Source organism: Lithobates pipiens, unplaced genomic scaffold (assembly GCF_037356315.1).
Source record: "Lithobates pipiens isolate NorthernLeopardFrog02 unplaced genomic scaffold, aLitPip1_a1.2 Scaffold_28, whole genome shotgun sequence".
NCBI lineage: Eukaryota > Metazoa > Chordata > Amphibia > Anura > Ranidae > Lithobates > Lithobates pipiens.
Window position 1 is genome coordinate 172,633,240 of NW_027507789.1, and position 20,498 is coordinate 172,653,737.

The following is a 20,498-nucleotide window of genomic DNA, read 5'->3' on the forward strand; positions in this document are numbered from 1 at the left end:
CCATGGGCAAAATTTTTCTTGGGCCCCCCCCATGCAATTTCCCTCTCCACCTACTCTGAGACATGCCATAAATAGCAGCTAGACTTAAAATCAGTTTTCTGTATCAGATCAAGCAGTAATTGCAATTGGTTGCAAGCAGTTACAGCATATCATTACTGCTTACTGACTAGTTGCTAGAGGTTACAGCACACATTACAGCTCACTGATTAGTTGGGGTCTCTGTGACTCCTGATCGCCATGCTACAATCCTCGAAGTCGATCTTTTTTTTTATTTTTTATTTTTATTTTTTTTGGGCAAATGGGCCTATCTTGAGAAAGGGGCCTGGAGCTGCAGCTCCATTAGCCGTTATGTTAATCCGGCCCTGGGACAGACGCCAGGGACAGGACCTTAGAAGCAAGTTGTAGTAGTGCTGCCTACTACAGTGGTTTTTGGCTTCCAAAGGGCTCCCACAGGCATGGCACATTCTTTGGCATAAGCTGGACCAATGTAACTGTAAAAATTGCCTTACCTAAATTTTAGCTTTAAAATGATCTAATATACAATATGCAATAGGCATAAGCACAATATAAATAGTCAATAAACGTGGAAAACATAGGGTATAAAGATTCAATTGTTAGAGATAAATTATCTACTGTAAATCAATGTCTTCCCAGGGTCTGATTTATGAATAATTGTGCTGTAGATCTAGAGGAAGGCAAAAAAAAGGGACATCCTTCCTGACTCCAAATAGAACAATTCATTTCCACCGAGGGTGATATACAGGTATGCTTAACTGCTGGGTAGAAAGTTCAGATGGACTAGGTCCTTGTTTCATTTCTTCTTTTTTTGTGTGTGTGTAATGAAATCAGAATGTATTGAGGTCAGGCAGCATTTTTAGAGGGAGAGGACAGCCATGGTGGCATTTTTATCATGATAGGTCTTCTTTAAAGCTCAAAGAGAGAAAAAAAACAGGCAGCTTTGAGTGCAGGCTGTAATGCAATTTAATAAAAACACGTAGGAATATAACTCACATGGTGTGTGGAAAACGAAAAGTACATCCAAAAGGACGTCAGAGGGTGTAGGGACTTCGTGAGCCCGTGCTGCAGCAGTCCACCACTTGCAAAGGCTGTGCCAATCAGCTAGATGGTATAGAGTGGGAAGGGCTCAAAGCGAGGGCTGGAACGCATTGTTCACCAAATGCTTTTGCAAAGTCCAGATACACCACAACTACGGGCCTTCCTTTATCTAGATGGCAGCTCACCTCCTCATAGAAGGTTAATAGATTGGTTTGGCAAGAACGATTCTTCCTGAATCCCTTCTGATGACTGCTAATGATACCGTTTTCATTACTAAAATCTTGTATATAGTCCCTTATCATCCCCTCCAAGAGCTGGCATACAGTTGAAAAAAAATGCCCAACTGCTCTTAAAAATCCGTTTACCAGCAGCAGTGTGCATGAGGCTTTAACGTTAGGCTAACTGGTCTGTAATTCCCAGGGATGATTATTGGCCTTATATTGATGCTACATTGGCTTTTCTCCAATCAGCTGGTACCATTCCAGTCAGTAGACTGTTCGTAAAAATTACTTGCACTCGATGTGTCACGGAAACACCGCTCGCCACCAAGGGGGGTGAACAGCCATTGGGCATGGCTTTGTGATCCTTTCACAGCCGATCACTAAATGTAAACAGTGGTAACAGTGCAGACTGTAATGCAATTTAATAAAAACACTTAGGAATATAACTCACATGGTGCGTGGAAAATGAAAAGTACATCCAAAAGGACGTCAGAGGGTGTAGGGACTTCGTGAGCCCATGCTGCAGCAGTCTACCACTTGCAAAGGCTGTGCCAACTAGCTAGAATCAGGGGTAGGGAACCTTTTTGGCTGAGAGAGCCATGAACGCCACATATTTTAAAATGTAATTCCGCAAGAGCCATACAATATGTTTAAAAAAAAATTTTTTTAATCGACTAATTTCATAGTTTCATAGTTCATAGTTTCATAGTTCATAGTTTCATAGTTTGTAAGGTTGAATAAAGACACCAGTCCATCCAGTTCAACCTGAGTGAGTGTCTACAATTGTCCCCATCCCTGTACATTGCACACTCATGTTGGTCCCTACCCTCAAGGAGCCCACAATCCAAGGCCCCCATTCATATCCTAGGGCCAATTTTGAACAGAAGCCAATTTACCTACCTGCATGTCTTTGGATTGTGGGAGGAAACCGGAGTACCCGGAGGAAACCCACACAGGCACAGGGAGAACATGCAAACTCCAGGCAGGTAGTGTCGTGGTTGGGATTTGAACCAGCGACCCTTCTTACTGCTAGGTGAGAGTGCTAACCACTACACCACTGTGCCGCCAATTATAACTGTAATATCCACATCTCCCCTACGATTGTCTGCTTGCTTACCACTACACAGGCAGGCAGATCCACGAGCAGTTGAGGCGGGTGATGATGACGTCAGCCCGCCACTCACCTAGGCCGCCACAGGGTGTACCAAGATGGCCGCAGCTCTGGAGCTAGGCCGAAGCTGCGGCCTTTCCTATGGGCTCAATCCACGGATCGGCACACCACGCAATCTGCGAATTGAGAGGTGAGAGCCAGATGCAGCCATCAAAAGAGCCACATCTGGCTCGAGAGCCATAGGTTTCCTACCCCTGAGCTAGATGGTATAGAGTGGGAAAGGCTCAAAGCGAGGCCTGGAATATACCAATATGATCTGACCTCCCTTTCTTACTATTTATGTACTTTAGGAATTTCTTGGGATTTTTTTTTTTTACTCTCCTTCTATCATGTTCTATCTTAGCCGCCCTGATTTTTCCGATATTTATTTGTAAAAAAATTGAAAACCATTTATCATTTCCTTTCCACTTCACAATTATGTGCCACTTTGTGTTGGTCTATCAAATTAAAATCCCAATAAAATACATTTATATTACATTTACAACAGAATAGTTCAAGGGGTATGAATACGTTTTCAAGGCACTTTACTACAAGTGAATGCTTAAAATGCTTAAAATACTTGTGTAAATGGGTTTTTGTTATTAATATTATGTAATCGGAGTGTTCCCTGTAGTGATCTCTTACCCTTCACCCTAGTCTGTATTGTTTCGAGCTATACATGAACTGCAACCTGATCTGCGTTACAATATACACATTCAGCGCTAGTTGTTCTCTAAGGCTCGACTGATCGATTGGAAATAAAATATACATATGAACTTCTGAACCCCTCGGCAAAGAGAACCCAGGGCTCAGAGTTTTCGGTGTTGAAAAAGAAATTTATACATTTTGTACAATACACACATGTACTAAGACCAATGCTTTCGGGTTACCCAAAGCCTGAAACTTAAACCCTCAGGTTTATTAATTCTTAACGTCCTCCTTACTCATATCCCAAAGCAACCCTGAACACTTAACCTGGGCTTAACTCTTAACCGCTAACCTCATTGTAACCGTAACCATTAAAATTAATTTAAAATTAACACTCAACTTGAACCCTAAAACTTAAAGCATATCGAAACCTAAAAACAAAAATGTTATACACTCACCGGCACTTTATTAGGTACACCTTGCTACCAGGTTGGGCCCCCTTTTGCCTTCAGAACTTCCTTAACCACTTGCTGCCTGCCAGCCGTCATATGACAGCCAGGCGGCGCGGCTCTTGTTCTGGACGGGCATCATATGACGTCCATCCATTTAAACAGGACATGTGTGTGACCGTGTGCGCGCAGCCATGTACCTTCTGTGGCGACGTGTCACGGAGACACCGCTCGCCACCGAGGGGGGTGAACAGCCATTGGGCATGGCTGTTTACCACGTGATCACCCGGGTTCTCCTCCTCACACACTGATCATGTAAGAGAAGGATATTGCGGTAATATCTCGTTACCGCTTACACCAACACACACACTGATTGCCCCCCCAATAAAGAGGACCTGTCACCACCCATCAAAGTACCTGTCACCACCTATCAAAGTACCTGTCACAGTTCATCTGAGTACCTGTCATAGTACATCTGAGTACCCGAGTACCTGTCACAGTTCATCTGAGTACCTGTCACAGTTCATCTGAGTACCTGAGTAGCTGTCACAAGCCATATGAATACCTGAGTATCTGTCACAGGCCATATGAGTACCAGAGTACCTTTCCAAGTCCATCTGAGTACCTTTCACAGTCCATCTGAGTACCTGTCACAGTTCATTTGAGTACCTGACTACCTGTCACCGCCCTTTAGAGTACCCAAATACCAGTCACTAGCCCATCAGAGTCCCCGAGTACCTATCTGTAGCCCATCAGAGTACCGAGTACCTGTCACCAGGCCATCAGAGTACCCGAGCACCTGTCTGCAGCTCATCAAGTTACCCAAGTACCTATCTGCAGCCCATGCCTCATAGAATATATGTTGGGGTGTTTGCTTTCCAAAATGCGGTCATTTTGTGGGTAATTCCACTGTCCTGATGCTCAAGGACCTTCAAAAGTGTGATAGGTAGCAATGAAATGAGATGTGTAATTTATGTTCCTAGAAAGTTTGAAGGTACTACTTTAATGTTGGGCCTCTGTATGTGGCCAGGCTGTGTAAAAGTCTCACACATGTGGTATCGCCATACTCGGGAAGAGTAGCAGAATGTATTTTGAGGTGTCATTTTTGCTATATACATGCTACCCTGTTTCCCCGAAAATAAGACCTAGCCTGTTTGTCGCTGATGGCTGCAATATAAGCCCTACCCCCCAAATAAGCCATACCCTGTTTCCCAGAAAATAAGCCCTACCCTGAAAATAAGACCTACAAGGACTTTAACTAGGGCTTATTTGGGGGGTAGGGCTTATATTGCATCCATTACCGAAAAGTTGCACAGTACAGAGCCTTTGGGCAAACCCCAGCTCAAACAGCACAGAACATTTAAAAAGAGAAAAACACAACTGCTACCTGGGCAGGACTTAGGGTGGTGGGGGCCCTGGGCTTGAGTCATTTTCAGGCCCTACCTTCTATACATTACTTTAAATAGAACAAAATGATACATAACTACCAATAACCAATCAGCAAACCTCAAGATAAGAGAAAAAGAGAGATGGCGCAAGGAACAATTCTATATAGTCCTTAAATAGTCCCAAATATTATGTATAAGAACTGTCATTAGGATTGCTCTGATGGCTGTAACCTGGAGAGCGAAGCACAGCTCTATAAATCAGAAATAGAAAAGGACAAGGTGCACCAGCCTCAGTGCAGTATCAAAGAACTTCTGTTTAATTGGACAAGACAAAACAGCCAAATGGCTACTCACAAAAGTAGATAATATATAAGCGTATAAGTGGGGATACAGTACTGGTATTCGTCCTGGGTCCACGATGTAAGCGATCGTTCTCAGAGGCACCGCAGGCGGATGATGAGAAGCGGTGGTGGTGGTAACTCTTCTCCGCGCTCTGTATGACCCCTTTCACACCACACCGCCCTATTTTTAGTGGCGTTTTACCGCCGGATTTGCGGCGCATTTCGGCCGCTAGCGGGGGCGCTTTTACCCCCCACTAGCGGCCGAGAAAGGGTTAAAACCGCTGGCAAAACGCTGCTATTGCTATTGGTATTACAGCGCTGCCCCATTGATTTCAATGGGGAGAGGTGGTGGAGGAGCAGTAAACACACCACTCCTTCACCGCTCCCAAGAAGCTGTTGGCAGGACTTTTTCCTGACGTCCTGCCAGCGCACCGCTGTAGTGTGAAAGCCCTCAGGGCTTTCACACTACAGACAATGATGCAGCTTTTTTAGGGCGGATTGCAGGCGCTATTTCTAATGCTATAGAGCAGTGATGGCGAACCTTGGCACCCCAGATGTTTTGGAACTACATTTCCCATGATGCTCCACTACAATGCAAGGTACCAGAGCATCATGGGAAATGTAGTTCCAAAACATCTGGGGTGCCAAGGTTCGCCATCACTGCTATAGAGCCTGCAAAACACCCTGGTGTGAAAGGGGTCTATGTCTCCAGGGCAGTGTAGGTGCTGCAGGCCGTGCAGTATCGATGGCATCCGTGAACTGGAAGACAGAGACTGGAAGAGCGTTCCAAGGTGGAACGCAAACACCACGGACCGGAAGAGACGTTGTGGCCAATGAGATGACACGTTTCACAGCATCCGCTGTTTCATCCAATCTAGCTGACCATTCATAAGGTCAGATATATATACACACATGCTTAAGGGAAGTGGCCGGAAGTGCGGAAACAACCATATACACAGTAAACAATGTAATAATTAACCACTTGCCTACTGGGCACTTAAACACCCCTCCTGCCCAGACCAATTTTCAGCTTTCGGTGCTCTCACAATTTGAATGACAATTACTCAGTCATGCAACACTGTACCCAAATGAAATTTTTGTCCCTTTTTTCCCACAAATAGAGCTTTCTTTTGGTGGAATTTGATCACCTCTGGGTTTTTTATTTTTTGCGCTATAAATGAAAAAAGACCGAAAATTTTGAAAAAAAGCACTTTTTTCTTTGTTTCTGTGATAAAAATGTTCAAATTATTAATTTTTCTTCACAAATTTTGGCCACAATTTATACTGCTACATATCTTTGGTAAAAATAACCCAAATTAGTGAATATTATTTGGTCTTTGTGAAAGTTAGAGAGTCCACAAACTGTGGTGCGAATCATACAAAATTGATCACATCTGATGTACTGGTGGCCGATCTCATTTCTTGCGACCCGAATAAGCCAGGAAAGTACAAATACCCCCCAAATGACCCCTTTTTGGAAAGTAGACATTCCAAGATATTAAGTAAGAGGAATGGTGAGCTTTTTGATGTTGTCATTTTTTCTTTGCAAAATGAAGATTTTTTATTTTATTTAATTTTTTTCCACAAAATTGTCATTGTAATAGGTTATTTCTCTGACGTGGCATGTGTATACCACAAATAATGCCCCAAAATAAATTCTGCTACTCCTCCTGAGTATTAAAATACCACATGTGTGGGACTTTTCCACAGCCTGGCCACATAGAGATGCCCAACATGCAGGGAGCGCCATCACGTGTTCTAGGAGCATAAATTACACATCTAACTTGTTGACTACCCATTACACTTTTGAAGGCCCTGGAGCACCAGGACAATGACACGTGACACCGACGTGGCACTGATGACAGATGGCACTGATACATGGCACTGATGACAGATGCCACTAATACGTGGCACTGATGACACGTGACACATGGCACTAATATGTGGCACTGATGACAGATGGCACTTATACGTAGCACTGATGACACGTGACACTGATGACAGATGGCACTGATACCTGCCATTGATGACACGTGACAATGACAGGTGGCACTGATGACAGATGGCACTGATATGTTGCACTGATGACAGATGGCACTAATATGTGGCACTGATGACACGTGATACTGATATGGCACGGATGACAGATGGCACTATGTGGCACTGATGACATGTGGCACTGATGACAGATGGCACTATGTGGCACTGATGACAGGTGGCACCGATGACAGGTGGCACTGATGACAGATGGCACTTATACGTGGCACTGGGGACAGATGATACTGATGACAGGTGGCACTGGGGACAGATAGCACTGACAGATGGGCACTTTATTTTGCTTTTTTTTTTACACTAACCACTGTGAGATCTCACAGCGGTTCATCTCTTCCCCCTTACATGCTGTCTGTGTGAGGAGGGAGAGCCAGCGATGAGAGATGATCTCATATGTTTACATATGAGATCATCTCTCATTGGGCACGCCGATCGCGCTGTAAACCTCTGTGATTGGCCGTTTACAGTGATCTGTGACTGGCTGTGTCCGGGGGACACGGGCAGCACAGAACTTCCCCAATGTGCGCCCGCGGCGGTGCGAAGAGGGGAAGTAAACAGGAGGACATCCAGGGACGGCCTCCCGGGCTGTTAGCGTCCACGCTGTAGCCGTCTTTTGGCTATAGCACGGGCGCGAAGTGGTTAAAAATGAACCAGGAGATTAATAAAAGCAATAAAAATGGATAAAATGATCATTAAATTGTAACAAATATGAGGATATTTAAAACATAAATGGACGGGGCCCCCTATTTGTCGGGGCCCATGGGCTTGAGCCAGTCAAGCCCAATGGTAAGTCCAGCCCTGACAATGAACCCCGCAGGTTAAATCCTGCATAAAAAAGAATTCATCATTACTGCTCGCTTTTACAAATATTGTGTTTGTCAGGAACATTCTGCAGTAACCCTGAGATGCACAGGCACAGACTAGCTGCTACCCATCCAGCTGTGAATAGACGTTTGCCAGTGCGCGTACGCATGAGCGCACACACGATTGCGCACTAATGTGAGCATGCGCACGCATTAGCCATTTACATTGGCACCCAGTGGCCTATATAAGTGCAGTAGCTGCTCTAGTCATTTGCTGTTTGATCTGCAGCTGTTCCTATGTTCCTTGCATCTGATTCTGTTGATTCCTGTGTCTGACCCAGCTTGCCTTTGACTTTGCTTGTTCACCACCTACCTTGACCTTGGCTTGTTTTGGACTTTGCTCTTCCTTCTGATATCTGCCTGATCCTGTGTTGCCAAATCCTTCCTGTCTTCTGACGATCTTCTGCTTACTTTCAATGCCTACCTGGCTTGTCTGACTCTGAACACGCATCCAGTTGCTACTACCACTGTTGCTGTCTGCCAGCCAGAGGTCTACTGCTTGCTGCCTTCCCTTCCAGCTTACCACCCGGTCCTGGTGAATGAATCTACCACTCACCTCTTCATCCAGCGGAGAGATCACACAGGCACCTGTACCTGACCGCACTTCTTCGACCACTGTCGCAAAATCAGTGGTTCCAGAGTCGGGGCTGTATGAGAGGCCTCCTTCTGCACATCAGGCTCAGCCAGGAGGTACATGACAATGTTATAGTAATGCAATGAATCTTTTGCAAAACAACAATTACGAATGTAGTGACGTACAAGACATACGGCGAGCCGATAAAAAGGAAGTTCAATAGTCATGTTATATCTCCATTACGAACGCTAGTTTTACAAGACCAAGCGCTTCCGGCTTGTACTTAATTCCCGAGCATGTGTGGACTTTTGTGTGACAGACTTGTGTACACATGATCGGAAAGTCGGACAACGAAAATTTGTTGGCAGGAAAATTTGAGAACCTGCTAGACAACATTTGTTGGCGGCAACCCTGCATCTGTCCCCCGCCATCTCTGCACTGAGAACCGAGCCACAGAACATGGCTCAGTTCTCACTCCTCCCCGAGCAGAGCGATGCTGACTGTCAGTCAGCATCTCTCCTGCTCTACTCCTCCACGATCATTGGAGCGCTGAGCTGTGGAGGGGCGGGGAGCACCTGTCTCAGTGGCTCGCTGAGACTGCCATCAGTCAAGGCAGCTGGCTGATCCAGACTTGGAGTCGGGATGACGGGCTGCCTTGACTAATGGCAGTAACGTCAGAGGAGAGTGGACTTCAGACCGCTCTCCGCTGAAAACAGATTACAGGAGTGCAAAACGAATTGTCCTGTGACCCAGAGGAGAAGCCCAGCCTAAAAATCTCAGGTTGGACTTCTCCTTTTATAAAAGATAATTATGCAGCCAGGGTGTGTGTCCCCAGCGTATGGAAGCAGCAACCGCCACCGACAGTGTCTCAGTGGTTTGGTAGCGTTTGCAATATACAGCGGATGGAACAACTCACAGCTGCCTTAGGGGAAAGGGAGGAGGAACAAAAAACCCGCTGGACACATTGGAACCTGTTCCGAATTTTTGCGAATATAAGTCCTACATTTGAGTACCTTGTCTTAGGATAATTTGGAGTCTCGGGCTGTTGGCCTTGCCAGAACTTCACACCCCCCCTCTTCCCTCATACCTCCTCTCTAATGTCCCTCCTTTACTCCTTTCTGTTCTTTCCCCCCCATAGACACCATTGGTGTCACCCACTCTCTTTTCCCATAAATGAGAAAATTCCCCCAGGTTTGCAGTGATCTTTTGGTACCACTCCTGCCAATCCAGGATTGAGAACTAAAACTTGTATGTAGTATAATGTGTGGGTTCAGCCCGCTGAAGTATGCTGGATTGGTCCCGGATCATTTGGGATAGGTTTACGCTACTCCATAGAGATTATTCCATTTCCCTATTGGTCTCGCTCATTGGTCTACACTTGTCTACTACAGCTATGTTTTTTTTTTGCTGGTTAGGAGGTTCCATCTGCCGCTCCAGTTGAACTTCAGAAATGAACAGTTGTGGACAGGGCCGGCGCTACCACTAGGCGAACCAGGCAGCCGCCTAGGGTGCACTGCCGCCTAGGGCGCTGCCACGGCCTGTCACCTTCTCATCCCCAGTGGATGTCACATCTGGAGCCTGCACAAGTGTATCGGAGGTCCGGAGGAGGAGAGGGAGGAATAATGCAGGGGCGCGGGGAGGGAACTATTGCATGCAGTACACTCACAGATCCCTCCCTAGGCTCCCCCAGCTGTTCGGCGGCTCAGGGTTCTGATTGATTGATGCCGAGCAGCTGGCACGCCTCCTTCATTGTCACTGGTCAGTGGTCGGGACTTGTGAGGGGGCGTGACCAGCACAGGGGTGATCCCGTCTGTCACTGCGGGGAAGGGGGCGGAGCGGCCAACCTAAGGGATGGTCGTGCAGTCCTTCTGGGTCAAAGAGCGACATGGAGGCAGACAAATTGTCTCTAAAAATGCCTATCTGTTTTTATTTTCAGCTCCAGGGGTGAGTGTGCATTGTAACTCCTAATCAGCCTTGTGTGTGTGACTCAGCCAGCCTGGGAGGGAGGTTGGAGAGGGGAGATCGATGATAATTCCTCCTGCTCTGCTCTATGCATGATCGGGGACCATCCACCCCTCAGCATGCTGACCAAAGTTTGCAGGGGTAGGCTAGACTGAGGCCGCGTACACACGGGCGGACTGTTCGTCCAACTTTGTCCGCTGAACAGTGTTTCGGCGGACAGTCCGCTCGTGTGTGGGCTTCAGCGGACAGTTTCAGCGGACAGTCTGACGAACAAAGTTTTTCGGAATTTCCGTAAGACTGTCCGCTGAAACTTGGTTTGAGCGGACAGTCCGCTCGTGTGTAGGCTTGTTCGGCAAACTAAGTCTCGCGCATGCTCAGAAAGAATTTACACGGCGAAGGTTGCATTGCAGTGTATCGGACGCCGAATTTCTCGTCCCGTCGTACGTGCCGTTCACATCATCGCGCAAGTTTTCAGCGGACTGTTCGTTCGTCTTGTGTGGTCAAGTCCGCTCATGCAAATTTTGAACGGACTGTTTGTTAAACTGTTTGACGAACCTAGTTGGGCGGACAGTCCGCCCGTGTGTACGCGGCCTAAGGATTGGCAGGGTCCTGGGAGTGCAGATTGCTGGGAGCAGGGGTGGCAGGGTTCTGGGAGTGCGGATTGCTGGGGAGCAGATTGCTGGGAGCAGGAATGGCAGGGTCCTGGGAGTTCAGATTGCTGAGAGCAGGGATGGCAGGGAGCTGGGAGTGCGGATTGCTGAGAGCAGGGATGGCAGGGTGCTGGGAGTGCAGATTGCTGAGAGCTGGAATGGCAGGGAGCTGGGAGTGCAGATTGCTGAGAGCAGGGATGGCAGGGTGCTGGGAGTGCAGATTGCTGAGAGCAGGGATGGCAGGGTGCTGGGAGTGCAGATTGCTGAGAGCTGGAATGGCAGGGAGCTGGGAGTGCGGATTGCTGGGAGCAGGAATGGCAGGGTGCTGGGAGTGCAGATTGCTGGGAGCAGGAATGGCAGGGTCCTGGGAGTTCAGATTGCTGGGAGCAGAAATGGCAGGGTGCTGGGAGTTCAGATTGCTGGGAGCAGAAATAGCAGGGTGCTGGGAGTGCAGATTGCTGGGAGCAGGAATGGCAGGGTGCTGGGAGTGCGGATTGCTGGGAGCAAATTTCTGGGAGCAGGAATGGCAGGGTGCTGGGAGTTCAGATTGCTGGGAGCAGGAATGGCAGGGTGCTGGGAGTTCAGATTGCTGGGAGCAGGAATGGCAGGGTGCTGGGAGTTCAGATTGCTGGGAGCAGGAATGGCAGGGAGCTGGGAGTTCAGATTGCTGGGAGCAGGAATGGCAGGGTGCTGGGAGTTCAGATTGCTGGGAGCAGGAATGGCAGGGAGCTGGGAGTGCAGATTGCTGGGAGCAGGAATGGCAGGGTGCTGGGAGTTCAGATTGCTGGGAGCAGGAATGGCAGGGAGCTGGGAGTTCAGATTGCTGGGGGCAGGAATGGCAGGGTGCTGGGAGTTCAGATTGCTGGGAGCAGGAATGGCAGGGTGCTGGGAGTGCAGATTGCTGGAAACAGAAATGGCAGGGTGCTGGGAGTGCAGATTGCTGGGAGCAGGAATGGCAGGGAGCTGGGAGTGCGGATTGCTGGGAGCAGATTGCTGGGAGCAGGAATGGCAGGGTGCTGGGAGTTCAGATTGCTGGGAGCAGGGGTGGCAGGGTGCTGGGAGTGCAGATTGCTGGGAGCAGGAATGGCAGGGAGCTGGGAGTGCGGATTGCTGGGAGCAGATTGCTGGGAGCAGGAATGGCAAGGTGCTGGGAGTTCAGATTGCTGGGAGCAGGGGTGGCAGGGTGCTGGGAGTGCAGATTGCTGGGAGCAGGAATGGCAGGGTGCTGGGAGTGCGGATTTCTGGGAGCAGATTGCTGGGAGCAGGAATGGCAGGGTGCTGGGAGTGCAGATTGCTGGGAGCAGGGGTGGTAGGGTGCTAGGAGTGCAGATTGCTGGGAGCAGGGGTGGTAGGGTGCTAGGAGTGCAGATTGCTGGGAGCAGGGGTGGTAGGGTGCTAGGAGTGCAGATTGCTGGGAGCAGGAATGGCAGGGAGCTGGGAGTGCGGATTGCTGGGAGCAGATTGCTGGGAGCAGGAATGGCAAGGTGCTGGGAGTTCAGATTGCTGGGAGCAGGGGTGGCAGGGTGCTGGGAGTGCAGATTGCTGGGAGCAGGAATGGCAGGGTGCTGGGAGTGCGGATTTCTGGGAGCAGATTGCTGGGAGCAGGAATGGCAGGGTGCTGGGAGTGCAGATTGCTGGGAGCAGGGGTGGTAGGGTGCTAGGAGTGCAGATTGCTGGGAGCAGGGGTGGTAGGGTGCTAGGAGTGCAGATTGCTGGGAGCAGGGGTGGTAGGGTGCTAGGAGTGCAGATTGCTGGGAGCAGGAATGGCAGGGTGCTGGGAGTGCGGATTTCTGGGAGCAGATTGCTGGGAGCAGGAATGGCAGGGTGCTGGGAGTGCAGATTGCTGGGAGCAGGGGTGGTAGGGTGCTAGGAGTGCAGATTGCTGGGAGCAGGAATGGCAGGGTGCTGGGAGTGCAGATTGCTGGGAGCAGGGGTGGTAGGGTGCTAGGAGTGCAGATTGCTGGGAGCAGGAATGGCAGGGTGCTGGGAGTGCAGATTGCTGGGAGCAGGGGTGGTAGGGTGCTAGGAGTGCAGATTGCTGGGAGCAGGAATGGCAGGGTGCTGGGAGTGCGGATTGCAGAAGTTCGGTTTGTGGAGAGAGCAGCAACTTTGAAGGTATTTTTAATTTAAGTTTTTGAGCAGTCATTAAAAGAGTCAGGGCAAGGACAAAGGGGTGGGGTCAGGGGCAGAGCCAATGGGGCGGCAAAATAAGGTTTCGCCTAGGGTGTCAAAAATCCTTGCACCAGCCCTGGTTGTGGAGTCTTTAGACCACAGCTTACTGTTTTATTACAACGTGGCAATGGAACCTGGCTGGCTGTCTTATTAATGTACAAAGATTGGCTTGATGAGTAATTATTCTTGTTTACTACTGAAAATGGTTGGATGACATGTTTGATTTCTTATCTTGTTGTACAATCAGCATTCCTTAAATAAAGATTAAAAAATATATACCATATTTATCGGCGTATAACACGCACCTTTTCCCCCTTTAAATCGGGGGAAAGTCGTGGGTGCGTGTTATACGCCGATCCCCACTGTCTGCGAGTCAAAAATACCGAGCGCGGCCGAAAAATACTGAGCGCCGCCGGAAAATACAGAGTGCCGCCGAAAAATACCGAGCCGATTGCTCGGCTCCGCTCGTAGTCCCGCCTCCCTGCTGTTTCTCTAGCGAGCGCTGCCGAAAAAGACCAGTATGGGCGGGACTGCAAGCCGAGCCGAGTACACAGTACAGACGGCTCGGTCTTTTTCGGCAGTGCTCGCTAGAGAAACAGCAGGGAGGCGGGACTACGAGCAGAGCCGAGCAAGTCGGCTCTGTCTTTTTCGGCGGCGCTCGCTCGGTCTGTCTCGGCGGCGGGAAATTTAAACATGGGCAAAGCTGCAAACAGCGCTGGCCAAGCTGCAAATGACACTGCAAAGCTGCAAACAGTGCTGGGCAAGCTGCAAATGACACTGATCATTCTGCAATGATGGACAAGGCTGCAGATGCACACTGATAAGGCTGCATTGACGGGCATTTAAATGTAAGTTTTTTTTCCTTAACCAGTTGCCGACCGCCGCACGCCGATGTACGTCGGTAGAATGGCACGGGCAGGCATAAGGACATACATGTACGTCCCTTGCCTCCCGCGGGTCGGGGGCCCGATCGGGCCCCCGCCCGGTGCCTGCGGCGGTCGGTTTTCGTCCGGGAGCGATCCGGGACGAGGGGGCGGCCATTCATTCATGGCCACCCCCTCGCGATCGCTCCCGACGAATAGAAATCCCCGGTGACATCACTTCCTCTCCTGTAATGTAAACACAGGAGAGGAAGTGATGTATTCTCTCCTCCGTGTCGGTATTTTTCGTTCTGACACGGAGGAGAGCGGATCGGTGAGTTGCACCAACACTCTACACACACAGTAGAACATGCCAGGCACACTCACACCCCTCCTTTACCCCCCGATCACCCCCCCAATTACCCCTGCCCCCCAGTCACAGTGACACCAATGTCATTTTTTTTTTTTGCATTGGTGTCATTTGTGACTGTAATAACTGTTAGGGCAGTTAGAGTTAGCACCCTTTAGTTCTAATGTACCCCCCTAACCCCCCCAATAAAGGTTTAACCCCGTGATCACCCCCCGTCGCCAGTGTCACTAAGGCTGGGTTCACATTGCAGCGGTTTATGAGAACGAATGTGATTCGCACCGCACTGCAGTGCAAATCACATCCGATCTCTGTGCGATTCGAGTTCAGCCATTCGCCGCACCCGCCGCACCCGCCACACCCGCCGCACCCGCCGCAAATTCGCACGGGACCCTTTTTTTGGCCCGCAGCAGAATCGGATCGCATGGGTGTTCACACCATGCGATCCGAGTTTGCAGATCGCACTGCGATATGCGAACTGATCTGGGGGTGTCAGTAACATTTCACTGACACTCCCAGCAGTTCGCATAGGGCAGTGTGAACTGCCGCCGGGAGGCATGCGATGCGGGAACCCGCCGCGGATTCGCGGCGTTTCCGCATCGCTCCAGTGTGAACCCAGCCTAATAAGCGATCATTTTTCTGATCGCCGTATTAGTGTCACAGGTGACGCTAGTTAGGCAGGTAGGTATTTAGGTTCGCCGCAGCTTTTTATAGCGCCAGGGACCCCCATATACTACCGCATAAAGCCCCCTGATTGCCCCCTAGTTAACCCTTTCACCAGTGATCACCATATAACTGTTATAGGTGACGCTGGTTGGTTAGTTATTTTTTTATAGTTTCAGGGCACCCGCCATTTATTACCTAATAAAGGTTTAACCCCCTGATCACCCGGCGGGTGTCATTTGTGACTAATAACTGTTAGGGCAGTTAGGGTTAGCCCCCTTTAGTTCTAAGGTACCCCCCTAACCCCCCCAATAAAGGTTTAACCCCGTGATCACCCCCCGTCGCCAGTGTCACTAAGGCTGGGTTCACATTGCAGCGGTTTATGAGAACGGATGTGATTCGCACCGCACTGCAGTGCAAATCACATCCGATCTCTGTGCGATTCGAGTTCAGCCATTCGCCGCACCCGCCGCAAATTCGCACGGGACCCTTTTTTTGGCCCGCAGCAGAATCGGATCGCATGGGTGTTCACACCATGCGATCCGAGTTTGCAGATCGCACTGCGATATGCGAACTGATCTGGGGGTGTCAGTAACATTTCACTGACACTCCCAGCAGTTCGCATAGGGCAGTGTGAACTGCCGCCGGGAGGCATGCGATGCGGGAACCCGCCGCGCATTCGTGGCGTTCCCGCATCGCTCCAGTGTGAACCCAGCCTAATAAGCGATCGTTTTTCTGATCGCTGTATTAGTGTCACAGGTGACGCTAGTTAGGCAGGTAGGTATTTAGGTTCGCTGCAGCTTTTTATAGCGCCAGGGACCCCCATATACTACCGCATAAAGCCCCCTAATTGCCCCCTAGTTAACCCTTTCACCAGTGATCACCATATAACTGTTACAGGTGACGCTGGTTGGTTAGTTATTTTTTTATAGTTTCAGGGCACCCGCCATTTATTACCTAGTCTCACTAGTGTACCCCTAAATTTAGGGGTGTCTACTTTCCAAAATGGGGTCATTTGGGGGGGGTTTGTGCCATCTTGGCATTTTATGGCCTTCAAAACTGTAACGCCCTTAGAAAGCCTGAAGGCGGTGCTTGGTTTTCGGGGCCCCGTACGCGGCTAGGCTCCCAAAAAGTCCCACATATGTGGTATCCCCGTACTCAGGAGAAGCAGCAGAATTTATTTTGGGGTGTCATTTCACATATGCCCATGGCATGCGTGAGCAATATATCATTTAGTGACAACTTTGTGAGAAAAAAAAAAAAAAAAAAAAGTTTGTAATTTTCCCGCAACTTGTGGCAAAATATAAAATATTCCATGGACTCAACATGCCTCTCAGCAAATAGCTTGGGGTGTCTACTTTCTAAAATGGGGTCATTTGTGGGGGTTTTGTGCCATCTTGGCATTTTATGGCCTTCAAAACTGTAATAGGTAGTGAGAAGTGAACTCAAAAATTTACGCCCTTAGAAAGCCTGAAGGCGGTGCTTGGTTTTCGGGGCCCCGTACGCGGCTAGGCTCCCAAAAAGTCCCACATATGTGGTATCCCCATACTCAGGAGAAGCAGCAGAATTTATTTTGGGGTGTCATTTCACATACGCCCATAGCATGTGTGAGCAATATATCATTTAGTGACAACTTTGTGTAAAAAAAATAAAAATTTTTTTTTTTTGTCATTATTCAATCGCTTGAGGCAAAAAAATAAAATATTCAATGGGCTCAACATGCCTCTTATCAATTTCCTTAGGGGGTCTACTTTCCAAAATGGGGTCATTTGGGGGGGTTTTGTACTGCCCTGCCATTTTAGCACCTCAAGAAATGAGATAGGCAGTCGTAAACTAAAAGCTGCGTAAATTCCAGAAAACGTACCTTAGTTTGTAGATGTGACAACTTTTGCGCAAACCAATAAATATACAATTATTGACTTTTTTTTTACCAAAGACATGTGGCTGAATACATTTTGGCCTAAATGTATGACTAAAATTGAGTTTATTGGATTTTTCTAATAACAAAAAGTAGAAAATATCATTTTTTTTCAAAATTTGCAGTCTTTTTACGTTTATATCGCAAAAAATAAAAATCGCAGAGGCAATCAAATACCATCAAAAGAAAGCTCTATTTGTGGGAAGAAAAGGACGCAAATTTTGTTTGGGTACAACATTGCATGACCGCGCAATTACCAGTTAAAGCAGCGCAGTGCCAAAGTGTAAAAAGACCTCTGGTCATTTACCAGCAAAATGGTCCGGTCTGAAAGTGGTTAAACTTCCCTCCTAAAACTTTTTTCCTTAAAATGCCCTCCTAAACTTGGGGTGCGTGTTATACGCCGGTGCGTGTTATACCCCGATAAATACGGTATATATAATTATCGAAATGTTCGATTTAGGCCCCTTTCACACTGGGGCCTTTTTCAGGCGCTGCAGCGCTAAAAATAGTGCCTGTATAGCGCCTGAAAAAACTGGCCCCTTTCACTCCAGTGTGAAAGCCGGAGGGCTTTCACACTGGAGCGGTGCGCTAGCAGGACGGTGAAAAAAGTCCTGCTAGCCGCATCTTTGGAGCAGTGAAGGAGCTGTGTATTCACCGCTCCTAAATCGCTCCTACCCATTGAAATCAATGGGGCAGCGCGGCTATAACGCCGGCAAAGTGGCACTTTGCGGGTGGTTTTAACCCTTTTTCCGCCAAAAAATTTAATTAAAAAAATAGCGCCACTTTACTGCCAATGTCGCTCCCGCCTCAGTGTGAAAGGGGCCTTATAGAGGTATGTAAGTCACCTCCCACCCAACCATGCACCATTGTTCAGCATTTGTGGTTGAAGATTCTAGCCATATGTTTCGAATTTTGTCAAATTTACTCGGGCATCCACGGGAAAGGTAAGTTGCTTTCTATAGAGGTACAGCTGCATTAATTAGGGACTTCCAAAAATTTAAGGAGCGTTCCACAGGTTGTTTCCATTTTTAAATAATTGCTTTTCGAGCATAGAACAATAATAACCCTAGTAGGGTTCTGGTGGCCCTGTGGTGTTACCAGGGAACCACCAAGCCCAGTAAACAGACCGAGTGGTTAGAGAAGTTATGAATGGAATAACTGTACCCCAGAAAGATTGCAGATTGGGGCAGGACCATAGCATATGATGGAAGTCTGCATCATTGCTGCCACACTTTCCACATTGGCCAGAGGCCCAGGAATAGATTTTACTCAATTTAAGGAGAGTTAAATAAATGTGATGAAGCAACTTCTACTGAATAAGACGGTCTCCAATTGCAATCAGTTGTAAAAAGGGGTACTCTCAGACATCCTCCCAGTCCTCCATGTTCAGATCTCGATAACCTTCCTGCCATGTAGAGTATAAACCCTCCAGACCAAAATGGACGGGTGGAAGAAGTGTCTTATGGATATTCGATAGGGGCTTGTCCAGCTGGTCATCTTATAATAGAGATTCCATGTTAGATTGAAGGATTAGAATTGAGTAGAAAAAGCATGCCTAAGTTGAAGAAATCTAAAAAAATATCTATTTGATAAATCATGCCTTTGTTTTAAGGTGTTGAAGGCTAATAAAGTTCCCCCCTCACAGATATTGGCAATATTTTTAATACCTTTCATTGTCCCATATATCTGGGTCTGGGATAGATTGAAAATCAAGAATTGTGCCATAAGGGAGTGGCAGGGGACCACCCTTTTGGGATTCTCATGGCGTCCACAAACTTGTAACTGCCATGCTTGTATCACCGCCATCATGGAGAGTGTCAGAGGAATTGGGTCCCAAAGACCTTGATATAACAATTAATAGGACACAGGATAAACGGCTTCTAGGACAACAGAGGAATTTGTATTGTCTGAAGTGATCCAGTTGTGGGCATGGGAAAGGAGAGCTTAATAGTATTTGTTGATGGCTGTGTGTCAAAATCACAGTAGATCAGCAGTTTTTGAAATACTCAGACCAGCCTGTCTGGCACCAACAACCATGCCACATTCAAAGTCACTTAAAGCGGGAGTCCGCCGGGAGTTCCGCCGTTTTTTCTTTTTTAAAAGCCAGCAGCTACAAATACTGCAGCTGCTGACTTTTAAAATAGTGACACTTACCTGCCCAGCGTGCCCGCGATGTGGGTACCCGAAGCCGATCTCTCGATCGTCTCTCGGGTGCTGCCGCCGCCATCTTGGGTATGGGAATCAGGAAGTGGAGCCTTTCGGCTTCATTTCCCGGTTCCCTACTGCGCATGCGCGAGTCGCGCTGTGCAATAAGGATGGTCCCCGCTGTCTCTGGGATCCGTGTGTTTCCCCGCAGTCAGCGGGGGACTTTCGGAAAGGGGTGTAGATTCTGCGGAAAGGGGTGTACCTTCTGCAGAATCTACGCCGGAAGTGGGTGCAGATACCTGTACTGTACAGGTACCTGCACCCCCCTCCCCCCTGAAAGGTTCCAATTGTGGCGCCGGAGGGGGGGAGGATACCAATGAGCGGAAAGTCCACTTTAGGATGGACCTCCGCTTTAAATCTCCTTTCTTCCCCATTCTGATGTTTGGTTTGAACTTCAGCAGGTCGTTTTCACCCCGTCTAGATGCTTAAATAGTTGCTAACATGTGATTGGCTGATTAGAAAATTGTGTTACCAATACCAAGCAATTGAACAGGTCTACCTAATAAAGCTGCCAGTGAGTGTATATTTCATCTTACCAATCTTAGGATAATGTAACTATTTTAATTATCTTTTTTTCTTATCCCTTTATTTTCACCTTGTAATCCTGCGCATAACAAACTTCTTTTCCTAGAGTAGCTACACTCACTCCTTCACCCAGGCTGGAAGTCAAACATATCTTCTTCTCTTTATGTCCTGTACATGCAGGGTAATGTAATTAGTAGAATTTGCAAGAAATATGTATTTCTTGCAAATACCTTACCTTTAGGTTGAATGACAGCCAGTATCATTCTAAACCTTTCTAAAAAATCTAGGCTTCCATTGACATAACCTCTGGGTTCAGCGTCATCACAATAGTTGAATGAGCCCAGAAGAGGGTTTTATTTAACATAATATAGAAGTAGAAAGCTAACGCATTTCAGGGTTTTAAAACTCCTCCCCTCATTAGGCCTGAGAAATGA